The sequence below is a fragment of the Haemaphysalis longicornis genome, unplaced genomic scaffold, assembly GCF_048455015.1.
Source record: "Haemaphysalis longicornis isolate Haplotype H1 unplaced genomic scaffold, Haemaphysalis longicornis Haplotype H1 scaffold_106, whole genome shotgun sequence".
In the NCBI taxonomy this organism is placed as follows: domain Eukaryota; kingdom Metazoa; phylum Arthropoda; class Arachnida; order Ixodida; family Ixodidae; genus Haemaphysalis; species Haemaphysalis longicornis.
The window spans coordinates 270855-293266 of NW_027526211.1; positions in this window are offsets into that span (position 1 = coordinate 270855).

Here is a 22412-nt window from a genome sequence, read left to right on the forward strand (position 1 = left end):
GCTGCAATGAAGAAACCCAGCAAAAAAAAACTAGAAAGAAGGCGACAATTGTATGTCAAATAGAGACACGAAATTAGGGAATCTCCTGCGACCGCAAAATGAGAACGTCGTTGTATACATGTACATGGGCACAGGCCAGGTAGAATATGCATGAATCTGAGCGTAATTAATATCCTCAAAATTGTAGCTCAGCCACGGTCTCGTGTTCCGTATCCTCTGCTAACAGGGAAGACACCTTCGTGAATGGGACTTGCTATATGAGGCCGCTTTGCTGCAAACCATTTCCAACTAACGCGTTTCCACCATGATCTGCTTAAGTGGTTATCGTTGCAGACCAGATGGTTTTCAATCACGCCTTCGCCTCCTCCCTCTCCCACCAAGACTGGTTTGCGCGACGTGAGCGCCGATTATTTAAAGCCAGACGCACCAGCAACGAGCAACAATACCGGAAAACTCGTGTACGGCGGCTATCCACACGAGCGCTGTGTTTCGGACCATCAAGCGGCCGCAGTGTAGTACCATGCTTAGAACGAAGTGTGCCGCCAACACACTTACTGCTTCGCTGCTGCTCCTGTCAGCTGGCTGCGGCGCCGGACATGCGTTGGCCACAAGGGGAAGAGGTAAGAACACTGCTGCATATGCGATGAAAAGATTTCTGCCAAAATTTCGAAATCAGCGTCCGATATTATCCCCAGAGAATCTAACACCCACCGTGATGGTGCGCGCCCACGGGTAGTGCCCGGAGCACGAGGACGCGGGTTCAAATTCGCCGGCGTGGTATGTAGTTCTTCCTGAAGGAGGCGTAAGAAAAAACAGCCTCTGAGTCAATGGTAAAGATCCCCAGAAGGTACAAATTAATCTGTAGCCATCCACTTCAGCACGTGTCAACTCAGGTTCCGTAGCGGTGCTTGTAATTGCAATTTGAGAAAGCCACCCACCGTCTTTTTTTTTTTTTTTTTTTGCTTAAACAGGACTTGTAAAAAAAGCAGGGATATTAACGCTTAACCAGCGAGCAAAACTTGCTCGGAAGAAAACGTTATACCAATTAGTAAGCAAGCAGTTAAACGTAGATAGCTCCATGTATATATCAAAAGCAGAAACCAGATCAACACGACACACGCATTCACTAACACTTCGAGAATACCAACGCCGCACCGACTGTTTTAAGTTCTCCTTCTTTCCACTCGCCATACATGAATGGAACAACTTGCCTTCCTCCGTAACAAGCAGTCGTACTTATGAAACGTTTTCGTCTTTGCTGGAAAATCGCCTGCGCACATCGATGTAATTCAGTCATAGTAGCTGCTAATTAAAACTCATCTTGTTGTGTTTTTTGTTTTTTTTTGTATTTCAGACGCTGTTTGCAGCTGCATGATTGTTGTGATGTACTAATACTGAACTGTTACACACATAGGTGCACAAGCTGATACTGTATTCTTTAAATTTTGTATAATGTTTTACGTGTTAATGGTGCATGTTTGTATTATGTCAAACGTTGTATTTTTTTGCCCTTCCTGCAATAATCCCTACTGGGATTGGCATTATGAATAAATAAAATAAATAAATAAATATCCTTCTTTAATACGACTTTAATTATGCCAACACCATCGGCAACCCATGTTTTGCGCTTTTGCATAATGTACCAAAATTTGAGACGCTTTCTTTTCCTGTTTTTTTTTTTTCATTCACAGCGTATCCGACATAGTGTAACATGCCCCGCTTTCTGCTTTCATTTTTCTGTAGGCCTGTTTTTTTTCTCTGTATTGTCGCGGCTGAAGCAACAGCGACTACGTCATCGTTTATTTGCGCGGGCAAACTATCGCCCAGAGTGAGTGAGTGAGCGAGTGAAAAGGGATTATTGAATTCGCCTGCAATGGCGTCCATTACTGGAGCGTCATGACACGGCCTGACGTCTTCTTGTCATAGACCCTTTACTAGGCAGCCCCCTCGCTATTCCCCTCAAGGTCCGCTGGCTCACTCTGGGTGGGTGGCCGGGCCCTGTCGACTTTCGTTCAGTCGCTGCTTTTCAAGGTCCGCCAGGACTTGCTCGATGGCCTGAAGTTGATCTTCCGCGTCGTTGCTCCTCGCCGCGGCTAGGAGCCATGACGGGATCGTTGCTTTTCTCGGTGCTTCCGCTGGTATTGACGTACAGTCCCACAGGATGGGACCCATAGTGGCTCGCTCACTGCAGCACACTTTGCAAGTATCGTCCATGTACTCCCCGGGGCACACGAGTTTCATTATCACCGGGGTCAGTAATGAACCCGTCTGGAGTTGTATTAATACTACCGCCTGCTCTCGGGTCAGCAACGGGAGAGGCGGCGCCATTCTCCTTCCTAGCCTGTAGTAACATGTTATTTCGTTATACGTCCCATTCTGTCCTTGGTTTCTCTCCACAGTTCCGCAGACGGGTTCGTTATGGTCACGCGGCGAAGTTCGCCGTCTCGTTGTGGTTCGCGTATCGTTCCGACACTTCGCTCCCAGCGTGTGCGGGGAACCACTTCACCGTCCCGTGTCTATGCGCGAAGTTCAGCGAGGCGAGCACCCGCACTGCTCAACGACACACACTGCTCCCTTGGAGTTGCACAACACAGTTCTACAGTTCGGGTCCGAGATGGCTAGAGACATCGCCACCTCTTCGGCGCAGCGCGGCTGCGTGCCCGGGCGCTCGCCGCGGTGACAGTTGCGCCCGTCTTGGCGTAGATGGCCACCGCTGCGAAGGTCCTCTTGTCCCGGTATTCCGCCATGTCGACGTATCTCGGGCCCAGAATCTCGGCGTGCAGCTCGATCATTCCTTTGGCCCGCGCTGTCCGCCTTCCCCCGTTGTTTTCGGGGCTCATGTTCTTCGGGATGGGGTACACACAGAAGCAAGCGGTTACATCTACCGTGTTCATAGTGCGAGCTGTTACCTTCCCCTTTTCCCCTCAGCCTTGCTCCCACTAGGGCCTCATGGCCTCTCGTTTAATAGTGTTTCACTCACTCACTCACTTATGGTGATGATGCCCGCAACATTGTGGCACGTACAGTCGTCAAAAGTGTTAAGAATAACGAAGAAGTGGGTGCCAGCTTAAGCATGGAGTGCCAGATTACGATAGCCAACGGCGCTTATTTGGCGGTTAGTAATAGGTGCTCCCGATGCTGACTTTCTGCACTCGGCAACTCCGGCGCATGCGCACAACCTCGCTGATTACCCAGGGCGCTATAGCAAGCTGCCGAACTGCGCATACGCTGACACCTCGTTCTTTGTTGTCGTTAACACTTTTGAAGACTACCTACAAGGGGGGATTTAGAAGGGCTAATTCACTGACTGTGCTTCGATAGGACTCTGAAACACAAATTTATTTTCCAGGAAAATAAAGCCGTGAAATGAAAGTTCGCTATGATGTCTCTATCTGACGAGCCCCTCGTAGTCGTCTTCACCCTGCTAGTTCTGCCAACCTTGTTAGCACTCTTCACGTTTGGGCTTTGGAAGGAAATCCCCACCCGCGTAGCATCGGCCCTTCTGCACGGATCTTTGAAAATAACTGTATATAAGCAGTTGTGTATGAACTGTACACGTTCCTGCAAAATTGTAATACGATCATTGTTATATGATCGTGGTTATATGATTATACGATCATGAAGCCAACTTTGTTAAATCTGCGTGTGTTCGACATAGCTGCTTTTGTGATATTTGCGGTAACTGCTGCTGATGGAGTTAGCGTTTATTCAATTCCGCGCTCGCAATGACTGCGGCCGATCAAATGCCTTATGTAAACACACAACAAAAACATTGTGCACGTAATTTTAACTCTCCTCCCAATACCATCTGCTGCGATGAAACATTAATGAAAGATAATTAAAGCAGCTGAAAGCTAATTAATGCAGCTGAAGATTTGCGAGTATCATTTATAACACTTTTCTTAGCTTTTTTCTTGCCTACTATTTATCAAATTTTCTGAATTTCTTCGCTTTTTTTAGGGAGCTATGACATCTGCGATTCCCCGGTATGTTTGAAACGAGGTAAGTGTTATTAAGGAGTCTTCAACAAATGCTCATGTGGTAGAACCCTCATCTGCCATCCAAAAAAAATGAGTTGAACATGTTGGTTGCACTCAACATTGAAGGCACACGGGCTAGTACTAAAATAGAGAGCAGACGTAGAAGGGCTTTTCTTATAGAACAACCAAGCTTTCCTGTCTTTGGCTTTTGCCAAGTGCACAAGACAAACGCTAGTGTTTATTCGGCACACTTCCATGTTTAAAAAGAATACAGTCCTCTCGTTTTTTAGTGGCAGCCAGTACCTCTTCAACGAATAAAATAGACATCGCACACACCCGCATGCTTCCACTACTGCTGGGTTGAAAAGTATATTGTGCAGGCCTTTCCAGCAAAATGTGCGTAGGTCGGCAAAACAGAAAGAGCTCGCTCAAAGTCGATCAAATTTTTTTTCCCGCTGTATACTCATTCAAACTCAAAAAGTTCGTCTGAACTTCGAGTCACTCGTACTTACCCATCACATAATCATTTGCAAATGTACTCACTTCTGTTCAAACTCATTAGTCCTGATGGGTACTCGTACTCAATCGGTACTCGTACTCGTGCTCAGTCTGTTGTCATGAATACTCGTACTCAATCTGTACTCACTCGTACTCATCTGTACTCACTTGTCCTCAATCTCTTCTGAAATTTAAACTGTTCTAGAAGTGTTTCTACTAATTTGTCCTTGCAATTAACCTTTTGCATTCACACTCTGAACTAGCTCTATTAACTCGCGACTAAGCCAGAGCCAGAGAACACTTCCGGCCCGTACCAGCATTATTCTATTGGTTACGTTTTCATCATTTTGTCTACCTGAACGAGGCAAAAACGTTTCTGGTTACCGATTCTCAACATTGACAAAGAGTTGCTCCAGCGTGCATTGCACATGCAAGAGTAGCCTCCCGCACCGCTCCCGTCGAACAATTTGACAAAAGGAAGGGCAGTGAAGCCACCCATTCTTGTCGTAGGTTTCACTATGGCAACCCCGTGACGAGCGGTTCCAAAGCGCGGCAACAACCCGGAGAAGGAATAGAGAGCGCCGCAGTTTTTCCCCTTAGCACCTCATTTTACCTTGCTTTAAGGGGCACCGCAAAATACATGAGACCCATGCACACACGTCATGAGTAGAGTGAGTGATTAAACTCCCAATTTTGTACTCATGAGTGCGTGTACTCGCAAGTACATGTACTCACATCTGTGCTGACTCGTCATCGCACTCAATAATCATCTTACTGACTCGTAAGTTTAAGTACCAATTAGTAAAAATGAGTATACTCACGTGTAAGTACGCCGATATTGGTTTTGTGATTTAAAACTTCGAGCCGAATGGAACTCTGCTGTGGTAGTTTCCTTGCATACGTGTACAGATACGTATACACACACACACGTGAACAGAGCCATATGGCACGTTATGTTGCCAGAGCCATAAGGCATGGTATAGGTTGTAATAACACTTTTCATTGAAACCCCGATAATGCGACTTCCAAAGGACTGCAAAAAAGCATCGTATGACCAGGATGTCGTACCACCGGGGTGCGGGTAAATGCCGGCCTAGTGGCCGGTCTCAGCGCGACAGGGGGGCTAAGAACTTACCTAAACTACCATATTTAGCGTGTTCTCGCGTGATTTGCGAACCTATCGCTAAAATCCCAAGTTAAAAAAAGAAACGCGTATGTTGTGCCCACCTCCCCTCCACGGCGTCCGAGCTAACCCACCAGCGAAGCGCCGCGCGTTACACGACACCCCGTGTTATCCAGCGCTATTTATAGCCCACCAGCCCCACGGCTTGCGTGCGCGAGATAAGGCCGATGTGGTCGAGCAAATGGAGAGGGGAAAAAGCGAGTGTGAAACTGCCAAGGCTAAGCAAAACGAACGATAGGACAAGGCGGGGATGAAAATAAAATCCGTATGGGGTGGAGACACCCTTTGAACGGTCCCGTGCCGTCGCTATCGGGTCAAGTGCTCAACACATAGGTGTTTTCGTTTCCCACCAGAGCCAGCAATGCAAAATAGATAAGATGATTCAAATTTCGCGAGTAAACCGTGTTTGCGTCTTGCTTGCTTGCGTCTGTTCAGCAAGTGGTCTCACCTGCATGCGGACATTTGTACATCAAGACGCGTCAAACGGGGTTAAGAATAAAGGTCGGGACGGGGCGGCGAAGCGGTGTAAGATATGGGAAAAACGCCGCTTTATCAGCGCCAGGATCCGTCGTATGAAGTGAACCGCATGCACCCACGCGCCAGACCAGCGGGGTTTCTAATGCATTGTTTCTATGGGGAGTTTGCCGGGACCGTGGTGATCCGTCGTAAGAAGCGGGTCGTCGTAAGTTCGGGGGACTTACCAGCGGGGTCCCACTGTAATAAAACTTTATCTTTGCCAACAACGACGCAATCACTTCTGTTCTCAGCACAACAAATTAAGGAATGGCGCAACCCGCATATCGAGCCATGCGAAGATTTCTACTCTTACGCTTGCGGGGGATGGGCCAAGGCGCACACCATACCAGAAAGTGCACCCTCCTACGGAGTATCTGACGTCATCATGCAAGAGCTGAATCAGGAACTGAAAGGTAATAATGCACCGACATTTACAATCAAAACGCATGCTCCAGAAAGGGCTTAACTGACCTTGAAGGTTTCAATAGTGGCATGATGGGCATGCAGAAAGAATTTAAGAATGATTTGCCTACAAAAGTGTGGACAAAATCTGAAGCATCTGCTGTTGCCGTATTAGGTCATTTTACACAAATACCCTGATACCTATCTTCCTAGGAATTCTGGAGAGCATGACTATACACGATGTCAACCAGAGCTCGATGGACAAATTAGGTTTGGCTTACAAGGCTTGCTTGGGTAAGTGATTAGCGTACAAATGGTTAGAACATTGCCTCTTAATTCCCCGCTTTCCTTTCAGGCCCTATCCGCCCTGTTTTCATCGCGTAGTGATATGTCTTAGCCATACGGATACAGTTCCCTTTAACAAAATAAAGACAAAAGAAATACAGCTCTATGAGTGCCTAACGATCCTTTAAAAATGCCGTTAAACATTCAACAGAGGGATGACGTAAGTGGGCGTAGGAGAGGGGGAGGATAAACTCGGAGGGCCATCAGGACTAATCTTGCATCTTGTTTAAGAACCGAAAGGTTTATACCGGGTTGTAGAGGGCACATTTAGCAGTTCCTTCTTTATTTGGATGTGGTACGAAGGAGCTCTCCTTGCTATGCGCTCACTTTCTTCCAATTTGGGACCCATAAAGCAGATGCATTAATGACGTAATGATTACAGTATGCTTATGATAACTCCGAGTCACTTAACTGCATGGAATTTTCGGCTAATTAGAAGTGGTGTGCGGGTATCGGTAATTTAATTGGCAGTTCAATCAAGCAGTTGTCATTTTGTCATCTTGTTATATTGCCATCTTGTTTGGGATAGCGCACCACCCTCTAACATGAATACAATTGTAAACCTGCAAAAGAAGGTGATTCGCATCGTTGCGGGCGAAGAGTTCTGTGCTCCCACTTAACCACTCTTCATTCGTTTCATATGTTTAGCCGTTGACGTGATGTTACAGCCCATTATTAATTCATTATTCACTGCAAAAACCTCACTTTACACTACTTTTTTTTATCAAAATGTCAGCGTGGGAAGAACGCATATAATCCGATATCACTCACAACTTAGAAAAGGGGCCTTTTCCCGGAACACGGCGAAACTATATGTATACAGTCAAAAAAGTTAATACGTAATCTCTTAAGCCCCCAACACTAATATAACTTTGTTTGATGGTCCCAAAAGAAGTAAACGTGATTGAATTGAACACTTTTTTAGCAGAATTTCTTAATGGTAAAAGATATCAGTGATTTCACATTCAGCGTGCTACAGTGCTTTACGTTCATTAGCCCAAAAGAACATGTCGGATATGCCTTTGAGTTCGATGTATGCGTGTGCGAGTTTTTTTTGTTCTTCACAGCATTGTGGGAACGTTAGGTTCTTCCGGCTCTACTTCTTCATTTTGTTGTAATGCGGGCCACGTTTCTTGTCATTTTTTTTCCCAAAGTAACCTCTAATAAGTCATCATTCCCTCTGCAGACATGCGTGCGTGTACTGGAGTTTTATCTACGTGCCATACGCGTGTGCAGCTGTTTATGCCGGTGTATAAATGATCACAGTTTCCCTACGAACGTTTGCTCCTGTAAATGTGTTTATAGTATGTGTATTTAATTTATATTTATGTTTGCGATTCTGCCAATGTCATTTTTTTACTTTCTTTCGCTCATCTCACCCTTTTCGTGAACAATCATGTTTTCCTTTTTTTTCTCTGCCAATCTCCGTTCTTTTCTTGGCGCAACTGCATAACACGCGTTTCTGCTAGATAGGGCTCAGCGTGTATGTGATTCTTCTCGTGTCCTGCGACCTTTTTCGCTAGTTCTTCATATGCACGTATCTGTCTCTTTTGAGGTCCTCACTTTTTTTTCTTGAGCACGCCGACATGTGAAGAGTTTATATTTTGGACAGTAAAGACTTCTATTTTAGCGATAAACCTCAACTATCAGGTCAACCAGTGCCGTACGCCTGACTTAGTGGAACACTCGGTATTCTGAACGACCTCAAAAAAGAAGACGCATTTCGGGCTAATGATAACGCTGCGTTGTGCTTTTTGTTTAAATGGAAGGTCAGTTAATTCGTAGTGTTTTGCGGCCCCCTTGGACTTCTTGTGAACCCGAGTCGACTGTAATAACTAGTATCTATGTGACCATGCTCATACGTTAACGATTTCAGCGGTTCCAGAAGCCGGCGATCAGTATACAGTGATGAGGGGGATAATGAAGGATTATGGACTGGCTGACTGGCCGCTTTTGTCCAAGGGAAAGCAGAGGCCTGCCAAGCATCTTAACTGGACAGAGACGCTTCTGAACGTTGGAATCAGCCCCATTCTTTCGCTAGGCGTTGAAAGAGACATCAAGTACCTAACTTCCAACGTCATTACGGTAGGTGATCAGTTCGAAATATAAATGCTTTGCCCTGCGCACAAACTAACAGTGCACTGATCAACATTCTCTGCGACCTTCTTGCTCCCCCTCGAACAAACCCTGATAATGGCAACTGATTGTGGGGTTTAATGCGCGACGCAACGCAGGCGATGAGAAGATCCGTCGTGGTTGGCTACGGATTAATTTTGACCACCTGTGGATCCTTTACGTGAGCCGAAATCTCGTACATACGGGTGTTTTTGATTTTCGCCCTGATAATAGCAACTGAACCAAAACTTAAAACTGTATATCCGTATTTAGGAGCGTAAAAATATTAGTTATTTTCCAAGCCATTTATTTTTGTGGTTACTTTTTGCATTATTGCCTTCATGCAGGAAACTCGTATTGGTCACACCAGAAATTCCACATGACAAGCCATGTAAATAATAGCGATTGATTGATTGATTGTGGGGTTTAACGCGCCAACGCAACGCAGGAGATGGGGCGCGCCGTAGTGGAGGGCTCCGGATTAATTTTGACCACCTGGGGATCTTTAACGTGCGCCGAAATCTCGTACACACGGGCGTTTTTGCTTTTCGCCTCCATCAGAAAAGCGGCCGCCGCGGCCCGGAATCGAACCCGCGACCTCGTGCTCAGCAGCGCAACGCCTTAGCCACTGAGCCACCGCGGCGGGTATGTATATAATAGCGAAATGTATGACAAGACCAGTGAATGTTGTTTAAATTAAGGCTGAAAGACAACTTGCGTTAATTTATTAAATTTTAATGTCACCAAGATTGCTGGACCAAAGATTGCTGGTCTTCCAAAATTGCTGGTCCAAATAGAAAGTTGTTATTGTTTCGGCACCGGAACTTTTTCTAATTCAAACTGACAACTGGCGCCATACACATTGAAAAGGTGTCAGTATGTTTGTTTCTAGAATGTCATTAAACCTATTGTTGCCTATAGAATGGTTGGCTTCCTATATGTTTTGCACAAATGTTATATTCAGGTGACCGGGTGACAGGTTTCGCTAATATTTACTAATTCGTGAACCGAACCGTTAGTAGAGCAGGACAAAAACAAAACCCAAGGCAGTACGGTCCCAATGGAATTCAGGCAAAATAAGATTAGCAAAGAATATTCATACATCGCTTAACCCAGAAACAAAACAATAACTACGGTCAACTTTGCTACAATACTTGAAAGACAACGCGATTATCTTAACAAGCCAATGACGAAACTTAGTATGCTATTTGACTAGAAAAATGTAATCTCAGACGTCACTTCCCACGAATGCACCATGCAAGCATTCGTTTATGTGTTGCGTGACATCGCATTGCAGATACATTTAGGTGTCAAGTAGCAAGTCCGGTAAAATCTGCTCGATCAAAAGCATAAACAGCTAATTTGATTGCATTAGGGCGGAACAAACCCTGATGATATCGAGAGAGAGAGAGAGAGAGAGAGAGAGAGAGAGAGAGAGAGAGAGAGAGAGAGAGAGAGAGAGAGAGAGAGAGACAACTGTATTTGTTCCCAAAGCGTGGGAGTGCCCTGCCCTTTCGAAACGTCAGCCCGGACTCCTTCACCCCTGGCGGCTCCTTAAGCTTCTTGGATCAGTAGTCGTTGTAATAATTCTTGGGAGATGAGCAGCGCCATGAAGCCATTAATTTAGTTATCTGGTTGAAGAAACTTATGGGAGATGAAAATATATAATGTAAATGCTTAATGTACTAGGGATGGATGCTTTTTATGGACGGTCTCGTTTTCTTTTTTTTTTGCAAATGAGTTAAATGGGAGAATGACGATGTCACTAACGTGAACTTTCTTTTCCACTGCCGTAGTTGAACGAAATCCAATTTATCTACGCGCCCCGCGATCAGCTGATACACCCAGAAGAAAAAAATAACAAGCAAATCATTGGTGCCTACAAGAAGCTCATTGGAGCTGCTGCCAAGTTTATGAACCCTAAAATCACAGAATCACAGGAGAAGATACTCGCCGATGACCTCGTCGGTTTTGAAGGAAAGCTGGCCAATGTAAGACGGGAAGTTTATTTTATTCTAGGCTGCGGGTGTTCCATTTTATGTGTATTAGAAGTTATATCTCCAAAATGTTCAGCAGAGAACTTATTTTTATGCGGTGTAGTAACTTACGAAAAGCCTTTCTGCCATTCAATTTGTTTTACGTCTGCTTGAAAAGCCTCCTTAAATGCGAAACCACCCTTGCTACGTAGGCCAACATACATTTTGAATATCCTTTTAACTTTGTCAATCACTATCAGTAGTGTAATTAAAAAAAAAGTTGAGGCAGGAAAATATTTGTCACGACCGAATGCTTAAAATAAGCTAATTTCACAGGACAAGTGGTGCACTAGTGGGCCAGATATGTTAATAATTCAATAATTAAAATAAGCATATGTGCACCGACATTTAGCGGGGAGCTGCGAATAATAGCAGCAGAATTAAGTGGGTTGCCATTTGATAAAATAAGCTGTGATAAAATATTGACCACTTACCATGAGCCTCCTTCTGTAACACCTGCAGCACTAAACGAGCTATCAAAAGTTCCAAAGGACAATCTCCTTTACAACACTAAATTAAATATTTTATGAATGCAGCAATGCGTTTCCGTGATCCATTTTAACTTATATCTCTTCTTAATTTTAATACAAGAAATGACCTGAATCGTGTCCCGGGCCTGTTTAGAGTTATCAGAAAAGGCCTTTTTTTTAACTTGCAGCTTACGTCCCCTCCAGAACAAAAGCGTGATTTGTTCGCAATTCACCGCAGAACAAGTATAGGAGCTCTTCAAAGAAATTTTTCAAGCGTAAGTATTTGACGCGCAAAAAAGAAGTGCGAAGTGTGCACATCCTGCCTGTTGTGATCATTGTGTTTTTGTATCTTTCCTTTATAACAGTGCAGTTGAATACATTTTAAAGTTCACCGTAGTTTCAACCAAAGATTTACCGAATTAATTTTTTAAGTTCTGATGACCTCCTTAAAACGTTCAACTTACACTTTTTTTGAGTGCTCAGTAAAGATGTTCGTATCGAACTGTACACATCAAGGAAACAGTTATGGTTGAGGAGTAGATACGTTGGTAACGTTTTCACCCTCAGTTGGCGCTCCCCGGTGAACCGACATTGTTCTCTTTTACATTTTTAGCTCCCCTTTATGGTTCAGGAAGTATTATATCTATACAGTACGAGAACGTCCACAATTTTTTCAAGCCTTCGAACAAACACAAAGGATCGGAACTCCACAAGCACATTCAATGCCACATGTCAATGGCGGACTTATTGGTTCAACTATACCTTCGCGGACTGTAGAGGAAAGTCTTAACATCCTTGCAATCACCAAACAAGCGGCTGGGATATCGTCACAATAATTAGCGTTACTAGCAATGCAGCACAAGCAGCTGTGGCCGTCTACAACACAAGTCCCGTCTTGTGCCTAGACCTACCTCTTTTAAGCATGCCAAACTGACTATTCATTACCCACGAATTTCCTGAACTTATCATTCTTCCGTGTTCGCGGGCTATGATGCAACTGCATCTCGTCCCATAGTCGGGTATCCGCCCTGATTTATGGCTGTTATCATTTTGTTTCGTACCTGAAGTGGGCGATCTACTGCTCCGGTCACAGCACCATCTTTGCAACGTTTGATGAATGCATAAATTGCGCAATTTCGAGCCATGACCGAATACTTCTATAGAGCAGATAGTGCCCGGCATCCTTGTGAGTACGTTTTTGTCATTGTTGCGTTATTTCTGTCATCCTTTGTTTAAATACATAGGCCTATACCATCTTTGCAACGTTTCATGTATGCATAAATTGCGCAATTTCGGGCCATCACCGAATAATTCTATAGAGCAGATAGTAACCGTGAACCTTGTGAGTACGTTTTTGTCATTGTTCCGTTATTTCTGTCATCCTTTGTTTAAATACATAGGCGTATGCTTTAGGGGAGTTAGCAAGGTTATGTTTTCCTGGCTTTTTAACGTGATTTAGTTGTACCTGCACACGGTAAAAATTGTAAGAGGAGGATAACTTGTACGATCACGCTCAACAGCATGGAGAATTCCCTCTCACGAATAAGTAATCAACCTTCCCTCCCACAAGCCAACAAGTTTGTTCTTCGGTTTTTGAACTATTGGCAGCTGGAACAAAAAAACACAAAATTGATTTTACTGTTGTCAGCGGTATCTCATCCAAAGAAGCACTCTATGCACGAATGCATATTCACGAGTACCATAAGCGTTATTTCGCTGAAAAGAAACATTGTACTTTTATTGCTTTTCTTGTAAATTTTTTCCAGTTCCCTCTTTTGGATCTATTGAAAAAAGAGTTCAGAAAGGTTAATATCGCACTGAACGAAACCGAGCCGGTAGAAATTGAAGCATTGGATTATTACAAAGGCCTGGCTGCACTTTTAAGGAATACTGAACCGTAAGAAATACAGCTTGTACTTCGCTTCTGCAAACATTCAAAGCCGATGCTCAGCTGATTTAATTATGTGAAATTTGTCATCTTAGTATTCCTGTATAGACTAACACTTTTTTAAATTCTTTTAGGAAGCCGATATGGCTACTGGAGGAACTTGAACTGCGAAATCTAAATAATGAACTTTCAATTGCTTTCTTGCCGCAAATAAGCCGTCAAAGAAAGGCTCATGCGTCCATTTGTTGTAAAACACATCTCAATAAATTCTTGAGTTGGTTTCTTTGAACTGCCACTGATAATGGCTCTCGCCCCAGCTCAAAATGAAAACTCAGCTGAGGCCTCAGATATTAAATTTACAACCCTCAAGGGAACGACATTTATCCTTGGATTTTGAGATGCACTCTTAAGAAAAAACATTTTTTTTGGAAGCGCGAATAGAAGTGAATGTAGCCGTGTGTGGGTGGTGATGACCGGATTATTTTCTGAACGTCTGCTAATACGTGAAGTCACAGAGGTGAGTAAAAAAAAAACACACATTCATTTTTCAGCACGACAGTTTTCAACTACTTGGGCATGAAAACGGTGTTGTCGTGGGCAGCTCACGCGTCGCAAGGTGTCCGAGATGCCTCTTTAGAGCTAGAGAAGTCTGTAACGGGAATCAGGAGCGAACGTCCTCGATGGGAAAACTGCGTCTTTCTGCTGAATGGTGGGATGAGAGAAGTTACTGGTCACCTGTACGTGACGAAGAAGTTCCGCAAGGAAGCCAAAAGGGAGGTAAGTTGATATTCAGTCAAAAGGCACTATTTTTGTTAAATCCACGACACGCAATATTCCTTGAGTTTATTTTTACTGCAAGAAAATATACACAAGCTGGGCCTGAAAGCTAAAATTACCGTTACAACATTACGACCTTAATCGAATAATTAAGTGGAAGTCCCGTAGGGGAGTAACAAAAAATGAAGAACTGGCATCCACCCACACAGCAACCATATCCTTATAAAGGGAAAATGCAAAATTTACAGAGAACTTCACAGACGCAATTCTAATCTTAATTGTTCTTCTAGCACCAATATTTGCAGCAGCTCGCACGGTCAGTTTTTCTGATGCCCTCCATCATATTTGTACACCTCGTGCGGGATTACAGTATTCCTGAAAAATCTTTTTATTAAAGTACCTCTTTATACGAATTAACCATGGTATCCATTAAAGCAATTCATTACAAATATTACAATAATATGTGAAACACGGATATTAACCTAGAGCTGTTCTTGCTTTCTTTGCCATCAAGTGCGTAAAACCGTGCTTCACATTTATTAACAAAACTTTCAGGTTGAAGAGCTTGTTAGAGCGGTGAAAAATGCCTTCAACGAGGCTCTCCGAAAGAACACATGGATGGACAATCCCACAAGAGATGAGGCAATACTGAAGGTAACGAAAATTTCTCGGTCATCGGTGCATGGCAGTGCAATCCTTTAGGCTAAAATTTTAGCACCAAATGACTTACAATCCATTTTAAGTGCAGAACACTTTAGGTGCCTACCTTGTCATCGCAGTTCGTTCGCTGTCACAGTTTTAAGCCACTGCCGGAATCAGGTGCCGCAGCGAGTTAATAAACCCAAGTAGGCCCCACGGCGTAGCGGCGTAACGGACCCAAACAGAGGCTTCGAAAAACAACCGGTTTGTACAGCCATAACCGTTCGAAACTTCTGCACCGCTGGCGCTTGTCATACGTCTCTCTGTTGTTTAGTGAAAAAAAAAAAAAAAACTGCAGGTACATTTGAGGCAAAATGTGTGGATATAACCGTCAGCCCCCGTGCCCATTTAGTTAGGAATGCCCGTTGAGTTGGTTTTAACTCCACCATTAACTAAGAATTCATCCTTGCAGCTGCCGGTTGGTGGCCGGAACTCAAAGAAAGATAAAAACGGCGCGTGTGTGATCCTGTGCTCACAGTAGATGGGAATTTTTTTCATTACGTAAGGAAGGCAATGAAACAGTTCGCGAGCGGCTATTCCTAAATGATAGCCTCCCTGCCTGCCGTACAGTGTACTATGCGTGGTGCATGTCTCCGAAATATTCCTGACATCGCGGTCATAATGATTTATATGCGCGCCAATTCCCATGGTCAGTGTCGTACTACGATTACCAACAAATATTGAAATTTTTCTACTTCAAACAAAGATTACAAAGCTTTAACATGCATTTCTACGATGCTTAATGATGTGAAGTTTAAGTAAAAGTATTTATATAATCTGACTAACGCTTTAATATGCGTAAAGCTTGGCTACTTTGGCGGCGGTCTCGTAAAAACAAAAACAGAAGAAATGGCTTCAAGAAGCTTCGGCCGTGCGCGCAACACCATTCATTATTTTACGGTCATTCATTTCTTTACCGGGCTGCCTCGGCAATATAACGTGCCTGTAGGCGAGTTTGATGTGCTGCACGATTTGTCGTTACTTTTAATGCAAGCGCATCATTTGCGGACTTTCGGAACTTAAGGCCTTCCGTGACGGCGCTTCATATCTTCACGCAAGGCGAGGGGACAAACCCGGATGATTTGCTTGGATTTTCTTACCAGTGAGTACCTTTCCATTCCCCTAGGATCTGTCCCTGTTGTTCTTTTTAAAAGTTAATATATAAGTTTTAGACCAAGTCAACGAGCTGCGCTTTTATTCGTTTGAAAGGCTACTCGGTTCCGCTTACGTGTTTACCGAGTTTATAAATCGGCACATGTAAATGTAAAGGGGCTGTTTTGATTGTTTTGTTTAACACTAAGGTGTTTTATGCCCGGCTCCACCAATATTTCCCCGGCGTCATATCCGTCACGGAAATGACATCGCCAGAAAAATATCTGTTGACGCAGCTCCACCAGTATTCGAGCCACGAACTATCTCGCCGAAATGGGAGGTACATAGTTCTATCCCAACTGCGCTACAAATTCAAGCTCAAGTAGGTCTACGAACGCGCCTTATATCTTTCCCAACTACCTTCTTTATTGAGGGTGCCTCGATCCCAGAGCCGCCGTAGAGGGTGGAGAAACCCTCTGAACGGTCCCGTGCCCCCGCTATTGGGTCAAAGTGCACAACGCGTTTTTCTTTTCGTTTCTTACAAGACCCAGCAACGCGAAACAGATAGATGAATCGAACTTCGCAAGTGAACAGAGTCGCGGCGATAATTATAGCGCCGTTTTGATACAACGATTTGCTGCGGAGATGAGCGAGTGACCCCAAATGGGGGCGCCAGCGTATACGTGTCTCCATAGAGTTTCTTACAATATACTAACTCTACGCGTGTCTCCACCCCGTACGGCGGACGCGCGTGTATCGAGGCGCCCTATCTTTATTCAGATGGTGGTGTCATCTAGGAAAGGTGCAGCGAACTAGTTCTTCGTGACGCTAATGAGCGCCAACAGTTGGCGCCTCGATGCCGGCGTCTTCGAGTACGCGGGACACGGGTGAATTGAAGCGCCCTTGCCACCTAAAGCTTTCGGTTTCCGTTTCGGTTCGGTTTCGTTCGCACGGTTTTCTATGGGCTGTGGTTTCAGTCCGATTTACGCAATGTTCCGGCGCGTGCAATCCAGTGTCTAACGCTGATGGGTCTAACTGTGCCGTACCGACGTAATATAAATAGCTATGTGTAAGGTCATATGGGTTGCACATTAAACATTCAAATTCTCGTGTAAAGGCACATTGCCCTTTCACGCTTTACCGATTCCCATGAAAGAATCAACGACATTTTTTTTCTTTTAGTCTTGCATTTACAACTGGTAGTTCAGTGTTTAATGGCTGTGCGAGTTTTAAAATCATGGACATACTGTAAAGTATGTCATTCACTTGCAGGCATCACAGCTCTGACTCGAAGAATACGCCGGAAAATGTGAGCTAGCGCGTGGGACATCGCTTCGTACAATAAAGTCAATCGAACAAAATTAATGGCTCTGTGGTTTATGATAATGAGTCCACATGGTTTCGGGTCATTCGTTAAAGCAATTCTACAGTGACCAATCCAATTCAAGCTCTAGCTCCAATCAGAGCGGTGGCTCTCATTGGTTTAAATGGTTATAGAAACCAATGCGCCACTATTGTTCTTTTTTTTTCAATTCGACGCTAATACAAAACCACAAAGTTGCATTGTTTCTGTTTGGAAAATTTCTAGTTGCGGTAAATTGTTTTCTTACTCCAAATGCACGGAGAAACATTGAAACAAATCATATTAAAATCATATTAAAATGGTCCGCGAGAACGACACTATCATTGAAGAGTTTCGTTTGTTTGAATTGACTAATTATCTCACGATTAAGTTTTAAACATTACTGAATTACTGTCTGTGGTCATTACTCATTACATGGTCATCTACAAACGAAGTATGGTTACAGAAACGGCAGTAACTCTCATTTAATCAAAAGTATCTTCAAACAAATGTTATGGCACTTAGCCACTTAGACGACTCTGGCATTTTGATGTTTCCTTTATTTTTTTTGCAATGGCAAGGTTCACAGTGAACGCGTAAATATCGTGGAAATGAGGAAAAGGAGGTAGCCTTTATTGCGGCAGAAAGACTCTACGTCAAGTGGGGGAAGGGGAAGTAGAAGGAGGGGGGTTTGTAACTTGGGACATCTTAAATGCGTACAGTTCGACCCAAAACAGGTGGGTTCCTTAAAGGAGCCATGAAGAGAAAATACAACTTCATTTAATTTGAAAGAACTAGGATTCAGCATCTCACTCAGCTCCATTACAGCCACAAAAGATGTTTTTTTAACGAAAAAACAGCAAGAAGTATTAAACTTTCAAATTTTGTATTTTTAGTATTTAACTTTCAAACTTAACTTAAGAAGTATTTAACTTTCAAACTTTCAAATTTTGCGCCACAGTGACGTGTTATGAGCAAGAATGACGTCATACGGGCCAACAATAAAACGTAATTTTCAGTGCGTTAACTGCTCGTTAGCATTCAAGTGATGCGGTCAAATGGAACTACAGGCCCCATTACAGACGTCCAGTCATGTGTCGTCGCGACAGGTCAGTTAGGCGGCCGCCAATCGCACAAACAAGGTTCCGTGACGTCATTTAAAAAGTTGCGGGAAATTGGCTAGGGAGTCGCGGCTGCTTCACACGTTTTCTTTAATATCTCCTTTATTTGTTCGAAGCTTGCGATGATATTGGTATCATTGTTATCGGGGCTAAGCTGTCTTTCTAATAAATCCAACTTGTAGTTTGTTTTCATGGCTTCTTTAAGAATGCTGAAGAGGCCACGTGGGGTGAGGAGAGCAGGCTCAGGACTCTAGACTGCTCGCGCTAGACCGCTTTTTAGGGAAAACTGTGCAATTAAAGCCAGCATGGAGGGTTCCAGTGTACGAGGGTCGATGTAAAGAGAGGTTGTATTTGGAGGAGGCTTTAAGGTTCTGTAGCGCGCGAACTTCGGGCAGTGCCAAATTAGGTGCTGGAGATTGGCGGGAGTGGGGGAGGCGCAGAAGGGACATCGAGGCGGTAGAGACGGGGTGTACCATTTACGGAAGGTCTCAGGGGTAAGGCTAGCATTAGCAAAATATTCGTTTATGAAAATTTCGGCTGATCTTGTGAGCGAGAGCAGGGCGGATAAAAAGACGGTTTGAGTCCCGGCTTTGAGGCGGTCTTTTTTTTCCTTTTTGTAACGTAGAAGCTGTATCGCTGGTGGTAATGTCTCAGTAGGTGGAGGAGCCAAGTCGGGTAGCAGCGGAGGACATAGAGTTTATACTCTCCCGCGCAGCCGAGTGCGCTGCCTGGTTCCCCGGTGATGACTCCTCGTGTCCAGGTGACCAGTCGATGCGAACATGAATGCCGCTAGATTTCAGGATGGAGATCTGATGAATGATTTTGTTGGCGATGGTATTGGTCGACGTAGGACATTTTAGAGTCTGTAGGGCTTCGAAAGAGTTGTCAGGATGCGTATCTGGGAAGGCACGGAGGAGTGAAAGTCAAACATGAGGTAGTCTATGGCTTGAACAATAGCATGGAGTTCCGCTTCGAGGATGGTAGCGCATGGAATATTAAGGATCGTTTGCCTTGGATGGAAGGGAGGTCAGGTGAAGCCCATGCGGTGCCAACTAGCGGAGGAGAAATGCTCGCGTCGGTGTAAATGTCGATTTCGTGGGGGAGTTTACTGTTTCGGAGAGCGTTGATGCGGGCAGCGCGGACGGGGCGGGCGTTGCGCGGGACGGGGTGGGTGGCCGTAGAGTCCGTGACAGAAAGGCCGCTCCAAGGAGTGAGAGGCGATGGGATGTCGGGGGGATTCAGGCGGCCTCAGATTATCCCAGGCGATGATAGAGACACCTTGATGAGTTAATGTGCGCTTATGAAGGGATTCATTCACTTGCTCTTTAATTATATTTTCCAGTGGGGGAAGAGCAACTGCAGCTTGCAAGTTTTCCAGACGAGTATGTTTTGCTAGTCCGCTGATGGTGCGAAGGGTGGCTCGGTGCAGGTGTTGAAGCGTTCTCATGGCCGTTTTGTTGAGGTCGTACGTTTGGGCTGCGTAAGTTATGGTACCAATTGCGACAGCGTGGGTTAAAGTTTGGGTTGCCTTCTGGCTTGCTCCACCAAATTTGTTCGAGAGGCGATGTATGGCATGTTGAATTGTTTTCCATTTAGCTTTCAGTTGCTGTAACCATATTGACAGGCTGTTATTGTGTCCGATTGGGATTCCGAGTAGTCGTATGGATTGAAAACTAGCTGTTATATGAGTACCGGCGAGAAGAAGAGTTGGAAGGTTATAGTGTGGAGGGGGTTTGTGGCCAAATACTGCTGGCAATACGTGGGTGTCTACGGGAAGAAAAAACACAGCCCCATGTTTGCTTGAACGTGTGCTCAATCGCAAATTACGAACAAATCTTTTTTACTTGGGCACTTGGACGGCGCCCAGCTGCGCTGGTCATCCATCTGCAAGAAGGATGATCAGCGATCATCCATCTTTTGAACGCTGTTAAAAAATTCTGACGAAACAACGCTGACAAATTTTGCTGCATTACGAATGGATGATGACAATTGTGCTACCTCAAATCAACAACCTCTATGAATTTGCCGAGGCACTGACATAAATTTGTCCTTTTTTACCTTTAGTTGCAAAAGATGAGGAGTAAAATTGCATACCCAGATTGGCTACTAAACGCTACGAGTCTTGGGCGGTTCTACAAATACGTAAGTATTCCAAAGCTTACCAAATTGTGCTGATTCAGAGAGAGAGAAACATCTTTAATGAACAGGTGAGGTCAGCCAGGCGGGGCGCCCGACTTGCTACACCAAATGGGGGTGAAGGTGTGATGAAGATTAATGAAAACTCTCACTTACACATGAATACTCAAACACACAGACGCACACAAAAAGCACACACACAATCAGGCGATATAGTCATTTGTCTGAGAGTTCATAGCTCACTGACAAGTCCAGTGCTCCGGAGGAACGTTAGGAGCACTGTTGTTGCGCGACTTGCCATGCCGGTTGTAAGCCAGGGCCCAAGGAGGTGACTCGAAGAGATCTGGGCGGACGCGGGCAGGCCCAGAGAAAGCTTTGCCGTGGTACGCTCAAGTTCGTAGCGAGGACATGCGCAGAGAACGTGTTTCAGGTCCTCGCAAACTGTACAGGCAGGGCACAGAGGTGCGGACACTCGACGTAGTTTAAAAAGGAAATTCTTAGTGTACAATGCACCTAAAAAAGGGTGCGGAGTGTCCCTGGTGGTTAACAAAATGTACATAAAAGCAAATGTGTTGTGTGTCTTTTTAAAGCAATTCATTCTCTTCAGAGCGCTTCTCTAAGCTATGCGTGTGTGCGCTAGCGCTTCCCTTCAGCAAGCGTTTTTTTGTACAATACAAAGAAAAGAGGAAAAATTAATGAACTCAAAAATAGAGTCTTGTTCTACATAAAAAGCTCCAGGACATTGGCGAAGATGTACAATGGCGCAATCAGACAACATTTATTTCAGTTTGTAGCATAGCATGTTGTTAATGCAGCCATTACGCAAAGCAAAAGTGATTCCCCTCGCCCCTGAAATTGGTGGCGCTGAGTAGCGGCGGTGCCTCCGGTGTTGCCACTGTTGCACTTTGTGGCTGTGCAAGCGCCACTGAAGAAATCATCCGCACAACCATTTGGGAACACCTGGACTTGGTTGTATACTCAGCAACGGCTAATAAGCACCGCTGCCGTTTTATCTTAACTGCCATCTCTTACGGGTCGACTGCTGGGCTTCAGGGTCGCAGGAACAGCAGTAATAATTCGTGAAGTCTGCCTAAAGGGTTGGTTGGTTGTAGGGTTTAACGCGCCGACATAACGCAGGCGATGAGGCGCGCCGTAGTGGAGGGCTCCGGATTAATTTTGACCACCTCAGCATCTTTAACGTGCGCTGAAATCTCGTACACACGGACGTTTTTGCTTTTCGCCTCCATCAGAAAAGCGGCCGCCGCGGCCGGGAATCGAACCCACGGCCTCGTGCTCAGCAGCACAACGCCTTAGCCACTGAGCCACCGCTGTGGGTATCTATCTAAAGGGAACGTTTAAAGGAGCACTGACACGAAAATTTTATGTTACACTATTGCTTTTATCGATACTTAATGGTCTGGCGAACCTGAAACAGCCCTTCAAATACTTCAGCGCGCGATAGTTAATTACATTGAACGGCCTGAAAATCGTTTGTTTCAAACTCCCGCGCTTTTATCCCGAACGGCGCATATGACAGAATCCCGGCCTGACCTCACCGCTTTGTGCGGACGTCACCGGCGCCCGCTTGGGACGGGTTGCGCCCGCTCGCCTCTCGTGGGGCCGCGCGCGTGAAGTGACGTCCCGAGTTTTTGACGAGCGCTGTCGCGTCACTTCTTTTGGCTTCACAGGGTGATGTCACGCTAATGTCCATTTGTTCAGTGCCGCTCCGCGCGCTGCTCCGTCGGCGCGATAAATGAGATCCAATTGAACTATGTTGTTCGCGTCGCAGGCCGCTCATATTTCAGCCAGGGT